The sequence below is a fragment of the Condylura cristata genome, unplaced genomic scaffold, assembly GCF_000260355.1.
Source record: "Condylura cristata isolate star-nosed mole 26May11 unplaced genomic scaffold, ConCri1.0 scaffold00016, whole genome shotgun sequence".
In the NCBI taxonomy this organism is placed as follows: Eukaryota; Metazoa; Chordata; class Mammalia; order Eulipotyphla; family Talpidae; genus Condylura; species Condylura cristata.
The window spans coordinates 19,130,504-19,140,954 of NW_004567117.1; positions in this window are offsets into that span (position 1 = coordinate 19,130,504).

Sequence of the window (10,451 nt, forward strand, 5' to 3'; positions counted from 1 at the left end):
ATTTTCTCTGCAGTTACATAAGTGTAATTGTAAGAATAGCTTTTTAATAAACTCTTCAAAGAGACCTTTAATGATAGGTTATTCCAGTTTAAAGCAATAACTTTAGTACTTTTCTTTCAAAGTTTACTACTTCCAGTATGTCAAGTTAAGCCATTCTGGGATTTGAGAACTTTAAAGCAAAATTGTAATAGAGATCATCTTGATGAAATCGTGCTTTGAAGTTTTGTGGATTACTTAAATATCTTTAATAGTCTTATATGCCTTTTGTATCAGGAAAATACTGATTTTATTTGAAGTTAACTGGGAATCCTCAGGATGGATATGTTTGTTTAATGTCTCCCCTGCTTTTATTAGTGGATTGGGTATAGGGATAGACTTTACAAATTTGCAGTTTAAATTCATGAGAATGTCCTTATTTTTTAAATGTTTATAGCTGAGTCAGGATAAAGGAGGGGAACTATTAATACTCTTGACACCTAAACTCAACAATACCACTTAGAAAAGCTATTCCCTTCGGCAAATTATACTTTATGTTGTTGGCCAGAGTCTTATTTGAGATGTATTGCTTTATTTTTCAATTAAAAGTGGTTTTCTCCTACTTGTGTGGCTAATTAAAATTTTGTGTAGGCAAACATTGTGACATTAACTCTCATAACTCATCCTGGGAAACATGTAGGAGATGACCCATTGTTTTTCACTTAATGTGCATAGGAGACATCTATCACATGGTGAACCTGTGTGTTGAATTTAACTTTGTAAGTTTATTTCATCTTTTTTCAAATGTTGTACTCAACTTACAATGTTACTTTGGAAATGTACAGTCAGCATGATTTTCAGATTTTGTTAGCAACCAGGTAGAAAGCTAGTTAGCAAGTTAATAAATACTTTTATATGGGAAAATTACCTGCCCTTTAGTAAGATCAGGGTTATACGAACATATTTCCAAATACAATGCCATATAACTGTTGGATTGTTTAATACATATTAAAATCTTCAATAACAGCCTTTTGAGGCTGTTTTTTAAAGAATAAACCCATTGTGAAGTTTTTAGCCATTTTAGCCTTTGTAGAAATGATGTAACCTAGAAAACAGTAAATACATGTAATCTAAAATACAAAGAAGAATGAATTATGAATAAAGTACTCATTCCATGATTCCACTTAATGTGCAATATAATTTTCTAACTTCATTATCATTTGGAAAAGATGGGGAATGAAATGAGTTATGTTAAGATATTAAAAGGATAGAAGAACCTTAAACAAATAGGTGTTATAGCCTGCATTTTTCACACCTTATAGTAATTGACCAGTTCTGAGGCAGAGAAATGACAGTTACTGCACTCTCTTCTGCCCCTGAAATGAGGGAGATAAATGTGTATTTCATTATGTGCTTGTTTGACAAGCTTTCATTTAACTATACTGTGCAATTTCTTATGTGATAAGAATTGTTAAACAGTATATTGGTGAAGGATATCCTGTTACTGAATTTAAGATGAGCAAGGGTCAAGGGGAGCAAATAAAGAAGAGAATGAAAATCAGGTCATTTACTGATACTCTGGAACTAATGGAAAGGTAAAAGAATACATGAGATATGGGAGATGAAATTTTATATATGTCTAATTGGGCAAAATAGTGGTAACACGATACTAAAAGTGCCTAAAATGAACAAAGCCTGAGTAATCAGGGTACAGAGCAAGGAAAACATAACTCCAATTTCTTTAGTCCCTTGTTCTTCCTCTCAGTCACAATATGCCACCACCTTCCCAAGCCACGGATTGCTCTACCTGAAATAGAAACAGTAAAATATCTGACTACTTTGGTTAACTTTTGTGTTAAGGATTTAGTCAACAGCTAGCTGCATTTACTTATCTTTGGCACAGAAAAGCTAAAAGTATCTTCTGAAACAGTCTTTAAATATTTATGTGAAAATTAGCAGATTGGCAACTGATTCTTTTGTCTATGTTGGCACCTGGGAGTGCCAAATCTAGGTGAAAACTTGACCTTGTAATAACTGAGGAATGACAGGTGAAGAGTTAACCGAAGAGTCTCCTACTGCTGTTCTGTGACTTTTCAACCATGTATAGGTCATTCTCTCAAGGCATTTTGTAGGCCTAGAGTTCTAATAAATACATAAGGGTTGTAATATCTGGGAATAGTGTATAATGGTACCATTTGAAATTAAATGAGCTACTGTCCATAGAGAAGTGGGTATATAGATCTTTGCTGGGCAGCATTTAAAACAACTAAGCTTAGTTTCTTGGGCCAGATAGCCTGGTTTTGTTGATTTGCATATTGCTACTTAAGTAGTTGAACAAATAACTGCTTTTCATCTTCATAGATTGTGAGAATTGTGTTAATAGACAAAAGGCTTGGGCAAGTTTTAACCTTTACTTTCAGTGTATTCAGCATAATCTGTTAATGTTTATACCTGGCAGGTTTCTTCATAAAATTTTGTCCAGGATACTTTCTGTTCCCCTGTAGAAACTAAAAGATTGTTAGTCATTACTAATCTCAACTTTTATAGGAAGATTTGAGACATTTCCAGTACAAATCTTCCAGACAGTGAGATATTATTGAATATAATATCTAACTAAAAGAAAATACCTTTTAGGTGAATATAGGTAATAATAAACTGATGATTATACTTGTCAATGCAATGTATACCCAGGATTTATGTTGAGAAGTTTTTTAACTGACCCATTTTTTCCTACAAAAACTCCTAGGATCTACCTCTTAACAATTTTCAAAAACACAGTAGTAGTAAGTGTACTTTACATTATGACCAACCTTTATTTTGAACATGTTTGGTTCTTAGAAAATAATGCCAAGAAACAATTGTTCAGAAGAAAACTTATTTTGTGATATTAGTTAATCACTTAAATAGCTTATATGGTTAAGTCTTAAAGGGTTTTACAGTATTTCTGACTTAGTTTTCATGAGTATTGAGAATGTTACTTTATACCAACTTTTTTTTTCTTTTCAGATAGAATTATACACCTTGAGCATAATTTAATTTTTAAAAGTAATTTTAGGTTCACATAGGCCATCAGTTTGAGGACTTGGTTTCAGAACCTTACCACATTCAAATTATTGAGTACCCCTAAGAGTTTGTCTGTCTTAAAGAAATACTTATATGACCATATTTACAATTAAGAAAATTAAAATTTTCATTAAGAAGTTAATACATTAGTATTAATACTATCAGCACTGGAAAGGAGTTTCAAGAATGTTTGAGAATAGTGATGCTATTTGACATTTTTTTTTTTTAAGATTATTTATGCGTACAGATCTGGGGTATAGGTCAGAGGTGCTGGAGGGTGAGAGGCTTCACCAGAGACAGAGTGGGGAGCAGAACAGGCAGGTAAACAAAGTACACTGCTGAGGGGAGCAGCGGGCAGGTCAGGAGAGGTCTGCCACACCATGTTGGTCAGCTCCCTGGCCCGGGATCGAACTTGTGCTGCAGTGGCTACGATAGCTTCATAGTGCTGTGCTTTAACCAGTTGTGCCCTAAAGTCTGCATTCAGTCTGTTAGGTTGTTTTGGTTGAAGAATAATGGCAGTCTATACTCATAGATAATGTAGTTGGAAAGGTAATATTTTAATAGCCTTTAGAAAGATAACAATGGGTATTCTTTGATACTACAACAAAACTCAACAACTGATAGATAACATTGTGACCATATCAAACTATACAATAGTTAACAGCAAAAAGCTGTGTCTCTTCCATTTTCAATGGATCTTGCACTCATGCATAATTTTGCAACATTGTGCAGATTGGAAGATGATATGAGTTATAAAAATACTCCAAATATCGACACTTTATACTAAATAATTAAGTTAATGTCACCATTGACCTCATCGGTCTTTAAAAAATGGGAAGCTGAAAAGATCAGCTTTCAGAATTTTTAAAAATTTTGCTTGAAACCTCAATTTTATTATTGATGACACTAATTGCTTTGAAATGACACTTTCCTTCAAATATTTAAGTTTGAATAAAGTTTATTTGCCAGTTATCTTTTAGGCAAAAAAATGGCAGTCTGTGAAAAAAACTCACCTGGCTGCACTCCCTCCCTCCAGGTGTAATCAGTGTAGCCTGACTTAATGGTGTCTTTACTTTCTTTCCTCCATGTCTTTTGAAATGCAAACATTTTGATTCCTTTTTTCTTTTATGACTGGGCTGTTGGTGTCTCATCTAAGGAGTCTGCCTCATCCAAGGACTCAAATATTCTTTACTTAAGTGGTTCTTACTGTTTTTGCTCTTCTGTTGATGCCTAGGATCCATTTCAGGAGCCATAGTATGTGGTTAGAGAGATGGTGCTTACCTGTAGATAGCTAGCAGATAGCTGCTTCCAACAGTTACAAGTTTTCACTATCTTCCGATATTGAGTCTCTCCTGAACCTCCTTTGGTGTACGGTCCACCTGCCGTTTTGCTTTTGGCCAAACTTAGTGGAGTTTGAAACACAGGACAATTAACTTTCTCCCTCTTAAAAATGGAGGCAGTGATCTTGTTTATAGGAATGCAGGTGCATAAATAGAAATACTTAACAACCTTAGGCTTAAGTGATGTTTTGAAAACAATGAGTTGTATGCTGGTTTGTTTTTGATATTTACCAATTTCTGTACCCTATAAATAGAACAAATTGCTTAGCATGGATGTCAGTACAGTTTCTCACTACTTTCCATTAATCTACAATCTAGTTTTATTCAGTGATGTGAAAGTCTCCACATACTCTGCACTTTCTCTTCTTTCTTTTTAGTACTCTGTTTTGAATGCCTATCACATACCTTTTGTTGATGACATTTATTCACTCTTAAAGCTACAGCTTAACAATGTAGATTGTATAGCAAGAGCAAGGTCTAGTGTTTGAGATATATTCAGTGAACGAAACAAAGCTCTCTTGCCTTCATGGAGCTATTCTGCTTGATCCCCAAACAGTAGTTAATTACTTCAATTGCACTTGTTTATATTTCTTTCAGATCATCATGATTGATTTGCATAAGTCTCTTTCTCAACCAGACTGAGGGTTTTCAAAACTGCTTCCTCAAGAGAACTATGTGAGGAACTTTGGAAGAACAAAGTTCTTCTAAGTCCTGGGATAAGGCTCGTATGGTTCTAATGTAAAGTGAGGGTCACCGTCCACTGCATCAGTCAGACTGACATTTTTGAGGGTTGTGATACTGCTCCTCAATTGGGTCTGTCATCACTTAGTGCATTGTGAACAATTGGAGAGTTTTACTGGACTGTATTGTGGCTTTGGAAGTGGAAGTGGTATTGGCTTTTCTGCCAGTGAGCTGCCAGGAAGTTGCATTGGATAGTCTCTGTGGTGCCTTTAGAAACTGGATTCTTTTTCGGTAATTATTAACAAATTATCAATAAAATCAACTGCTGGACAACTAGAGAGAGCACTTCATAAAGAAACTTGAGGAAAAGCCTGGAGGTTACAAAGGAAAGATAAAGAATGCATTCTAAATTAGAAGTTGCGGAGGTTAAGATTGAAAGTAGTTAAAAATAACACCCTGATCTGTAATTTTAATGCACTTTTGGGTTATTGTTCTGCTTGTTTCTCACAATGACACTAGAAGGGCATGCTTTACCCCAATTTTACAAATGAGGAATGTGAGTACAGACAGAAGAGGTTACTGTTAGCTCTTACTGGTAGAGCTAGGTAGGACTAGATCCTAGTCTTCTAGGATCTCTAGTTCTTAATCTGATGCTCTCTCAACACACTGGCTGTCTACAAAAGGTGAAATTGGGGGCCCTCCCTGGTGGCACAACAGGTTAAAGTGAAGCACTCTGAATCTACCTGCAGCCACTGCAGCTTGAATTTGATTCCCGCCAGGGAGCTGACCAACATGGTATGGCAGACCTCTCCTGTCTCGCCCGCTGCTCTCTTCAGCAGTGTATTTCAGTACATCTGCCTGTTCTGCTCCCCACTCTGTCTCTGGTGAATCTTCTCACCCCATGAGAAGATTCTGGCCTGCATCCCAGCTCTTCTATGTATAATAAATAATCTTTTTTTTTTAAAGGTGAAATCGCCTTCAGTTTGGACCTCAGGTGGAAGACATGAGTTCCATATTAACCTTTCTTCTATGTATCTGACACACTTCCAAAGAGGCTGCCTCTGGATCTGTGTCTACTTAAGGAATCTTAAGAGTCACCAAAACCCTAGATGTTCAAATTTGACCATGTCTTCTGTATTTATTTATTAACATTGGGGCTCGGGGAATTTTAGCTTATTGTTCTTATTCAGTTAGTGAGTATATTTAATGAGTGATCAGTGTATGCAAGGAAATGCACTATACCCTGGGCAGACAATATTGAGCAGACAGACACAGCCTCTGCCCATATGATGCTTTATAGTAGTGGGATGGAGATAAACATTAAGTATTTATGTACATATACAAATCTAAAATTACCAGTGTGGTAAGTTTTGCAGAGGAGTGATATATGAGGCTTAGAGTGCACAGCAGCAGGATTTATGTCCAAGATGTCATACAAGACCCTAGTTGAAACCATATCTGAGGGAGGAGCATTGACTACAAAACAGGGATAAAGAACATTCTTCCAGTCTTTTTAACTTTGCAAACTTCTTTTTTTTTTAATTTATTCATACAGAACTGGGGTACAGGCCAAAGGTGCAAAGAGGATTCACCAGAGACAGAGTGGGGAGCAAAACAGGCATATTGACAAAGGACACTGCTGAGGGGAGCAGCAGGCAAGGCAGGAGAGGTCTGCCCCACCATGTGGGTTACCCCGGGGCCAGGGATGGAACTCACACTGAAGCGGTTGTGGGCAGCTTGCTGCTCTGCGTCCTAACCCATTGCACCATCAGAGAGGGCCCCATAAACTCCTTTTGCACTTGAAAAAAAGTTAAATGAGTAGTTGGTTTTTATGATCGAGGCGATACATGGTGCTGTTCATCCAGTAATAATGCTAAGCAAATAGGTGGTTTATTATTTACCATTAGTTACATACTCTTGAACCATTCTCATTCTCATGGGGTGTTAACTGTACAAATACTTGCTACAATGTGTAGCTCCTTATCCTCCCGAAGGCTCTTAAGTGTTTGGTGCCCAGAGTCCTCCAATGTGGAGGTAATTTGGGACATCTCTGGTATTGGGAAATGGGAGAACTTCTTTACTAGACAACAAAAGTGTATTTCCCAGTGAGTTCTTGAGACGTCAGTTTTAGACAGTTTCCAGTCCAGTTTCAAGGGATGAATGGACTATATATAGAAAGACCTAACTTTGGGAAACTATATTTAAGGAAAAAGAAAAGAATCGGGATGCAGTGGTTGGTCAAAGTATACTTTGAGGCTCCTCTGATTCAGTAGAAGTTGGGAAAAAGAGTTCTCAGAGAATGTTTAAACAACTCTTACAAGTGAGATCCTGGAGTGAGGCGTGTGCTGGGTGAATTAATGATGTATATACTTTTCCACCCAAACAATGTGGATCTGCCCTGGGCCTTGACTCTCTAACCTCACCCAGCCTTGTTCTTTTCTCTTTCTGAGTGAAGTGTCAGTCTAAAATCTTCTGTGACCACATCACTGATACCCTCACAGAGATTCTCCACAAGGGAGAGGTTCCTTAAGGTAGTGGCTAATAGATATGGAATAAATGTGTGTGAAAGGAATTTGCTCTTGCAATTCCTCATTTAAAACTGGGGTTTTAAAATTGATTGCAAAGTAACTAGGAACAAACTCATTATGTCTGGACTGCAAAGGAACACGCATGATTTTTAGTTCTGGAAACTCTTGTCCTAAGGATGTAAAGTAACACCACCCATACTCATGGTTCTGTGGCAGGTACACTGGCAACTCTGGGGGAGGCAAGCACATATTTCCACTCTTTATTGATCACCTAAGTAATACATTGCTCCTAATGTCAGGTAGAGCTGGGGGGTAGTGATGGAAAACACAGAAGGTAGGAGAGATGCCATCAAATTACAAGTGTGGCTATTGTCAAAGTGCTGGTTAAAACACATACATGTAACCACCACATGGTGGCAGTTTAGAACTACGACATTACGGATAGAACATTCCAACCCCATACAGCTTGGAATATGACCAGTGCCGAGAAGGGAGAGTAGGGGTGTTGGGACAATTGGAATGGATGTGAGATAGACCGTGACTGGTAGGATTTGCTGCACACATCTCTATAATTTTGTTTCCCATAGGAAAATAACAGGCACACACAAATACAAACTCATACTCAGCAGAGTTCTGTAGAATGCATGTTCAAAGGGTATCACTCTCAGAAGCCCTATCTACCTGAGATGCTTCACCTGTGAGGTGGCTTTTTCCTCAGGTGGTCTCACTTCTTTTGTCTCTTCCACAGTTGCTTTTACAGACTCCCTGAAGGTATTTTTACTTATTTTTAAAAAATATTTATTTTTACTTATTTATGCATGGAAGAATTGGGGTGCAGGCCAGGGTAAGGGAATTCACCAGAGACAGTGAGGGACAGAACAGACCAATCTACTGAAATACACTGCTGAGGAGAGCAGTGGATGAAACAGGTGAGGTCTGCTGTGCTATTTGGGTCACCAACCTGGCTGGGATCAATCTCAGACCACAGTGGCTGGTGATAACTTGATAGTGCTGAAAAAATTTTTTTTTAAAGATTTATTTATTTGTGTATATAGAACTGGGGCACAGGCCAGAGGCTCAGGAGCGGCGAGAGGCTTCACCAGAGACACAGTGGGGAGCAGAACAGGCAGATCGATGAAGTACACTGCTGAGGGGAGCAGCGGGCGGGTCAGGAGAGGTCTGCCACGCCATGTGGCCACCTCTGGGGCAGGCGGGAATTGAACTCATGCAGAAGTGGCTTTAGCTTCTCAGTGCTGTGCTTTAACCCGCTGCGCCACCAGGGAGGGCCAATAGTGCTGAGATTTTAACCCACCAGGGAGGCCATGTTCTTACTTTTGTTAGTTTTCATCTTTCATAATTACTTTCTGATCTATAACCTCTTATGAAAAGCTATTCTGCTTATAAAAATATACATGTATAGCTTGATCATGTTATAACATATTTATATATTACAAAAACATATATGCTAATAATCAGGAAGACATGTTTTCCATCAGGCTTCAAATAGGCCCTCAATGTATGTTTGCTGAACTCAACAGAAGAGGAGCAGGGATAAAGAGCTAAACACTGAATCCTATGTCTGTAGGGAATTACTGAAGTTGTTAAAAATGAATTTTATTTAGAACATCTATATATTACTTAAAACATAACTTTTGTTAGATATCTAGCAAATCCAAATCACTCAGGCCAACTCTGAACTAAAAACTAGGGGTATAAGGAGTCCTAGATCATCCTTTCTTGAAGGAATTTATAGCTTGGGAAATGATGACACATTCATACAAACATATCCAATGACATATGGCATAAATAAATTCTGTAGAATCTCAGAGAGGAGGGAGATATCACTGGTGATCCCGAGAAAGCTTTCAGTGAAGCGAGATACTGACCTGGACTTTGGAGGATGAATTGTACCTGGATAATAGTGGGAGGGGAAGCAGAGAATCAAGAAACAGACTCAGGACAGAGTGTCCAGGAGAGGATGAGTGAAGTGAACAGAGCAAAAGTTCATGGAAAGTGTAGCCAGATATAGCACGGACGTATCCAGGTGGACAGGTGGTGAGGACTTCTTGGACCCAGGTTCAAAGTGTCTGTTCTTTACCCCAGAGTTGTAGAAGTCTCTGAAGCAGGTCATGAACTAGTGGAGGCTGAACTTTGAAAGAGTATGCAGTTTGATGAGATATTTAGATGATACTTGAATTAAAAAAAAACAAAACACATCTAAATATCATGAAATACAGATTGTAGCTATCATGCATATAGAATGTTCAAACATAATCAAAGGATTTATCACACAGATTTAATTGGGTGACAAAATTAATTGAGAATCACATGCTATTTAAACACTATCTTGAAATTAAGATGTTGCTGGGGAGTGGATGATGAGTGAAAAAGGAAACTAATCACCACTGTATTTAAGAGTCACGTTTCCAATCCTACCATGTGGCTGAGTGCAGTCTTGGCTTGCAAAGAGGCTCTTTGTGGCCAGCAGAACTGTGATTAGCTCTGTACAGTAGGGCATCAGTGGACCACTAAATCCAGTCAAATGTCCTCTCCCGTCACGAACAACATGAACCACCAGTTTCACTAGTGTAATAAAAAAAATACACCTGCTTCAGTCTGGTAATTCATCAAAAAGTTAAAGAGCATTACCTTGTGACCTAGCAATTCCATCCTAGATGTACAGTCAAGAGAAATAAAAACTATGTCCACATAAGAACTTGTACAACAATGTCCTACCAGCATTAGCCACAGTAGCCATAACTAACCCAAGACCATCAGCTGATGAATGGTTGAATAACACTTGCCATTATCTTTTGGACATGAGGGTTTGCATCTAAACCGCTGTCACGATGAGTTCTGGAAA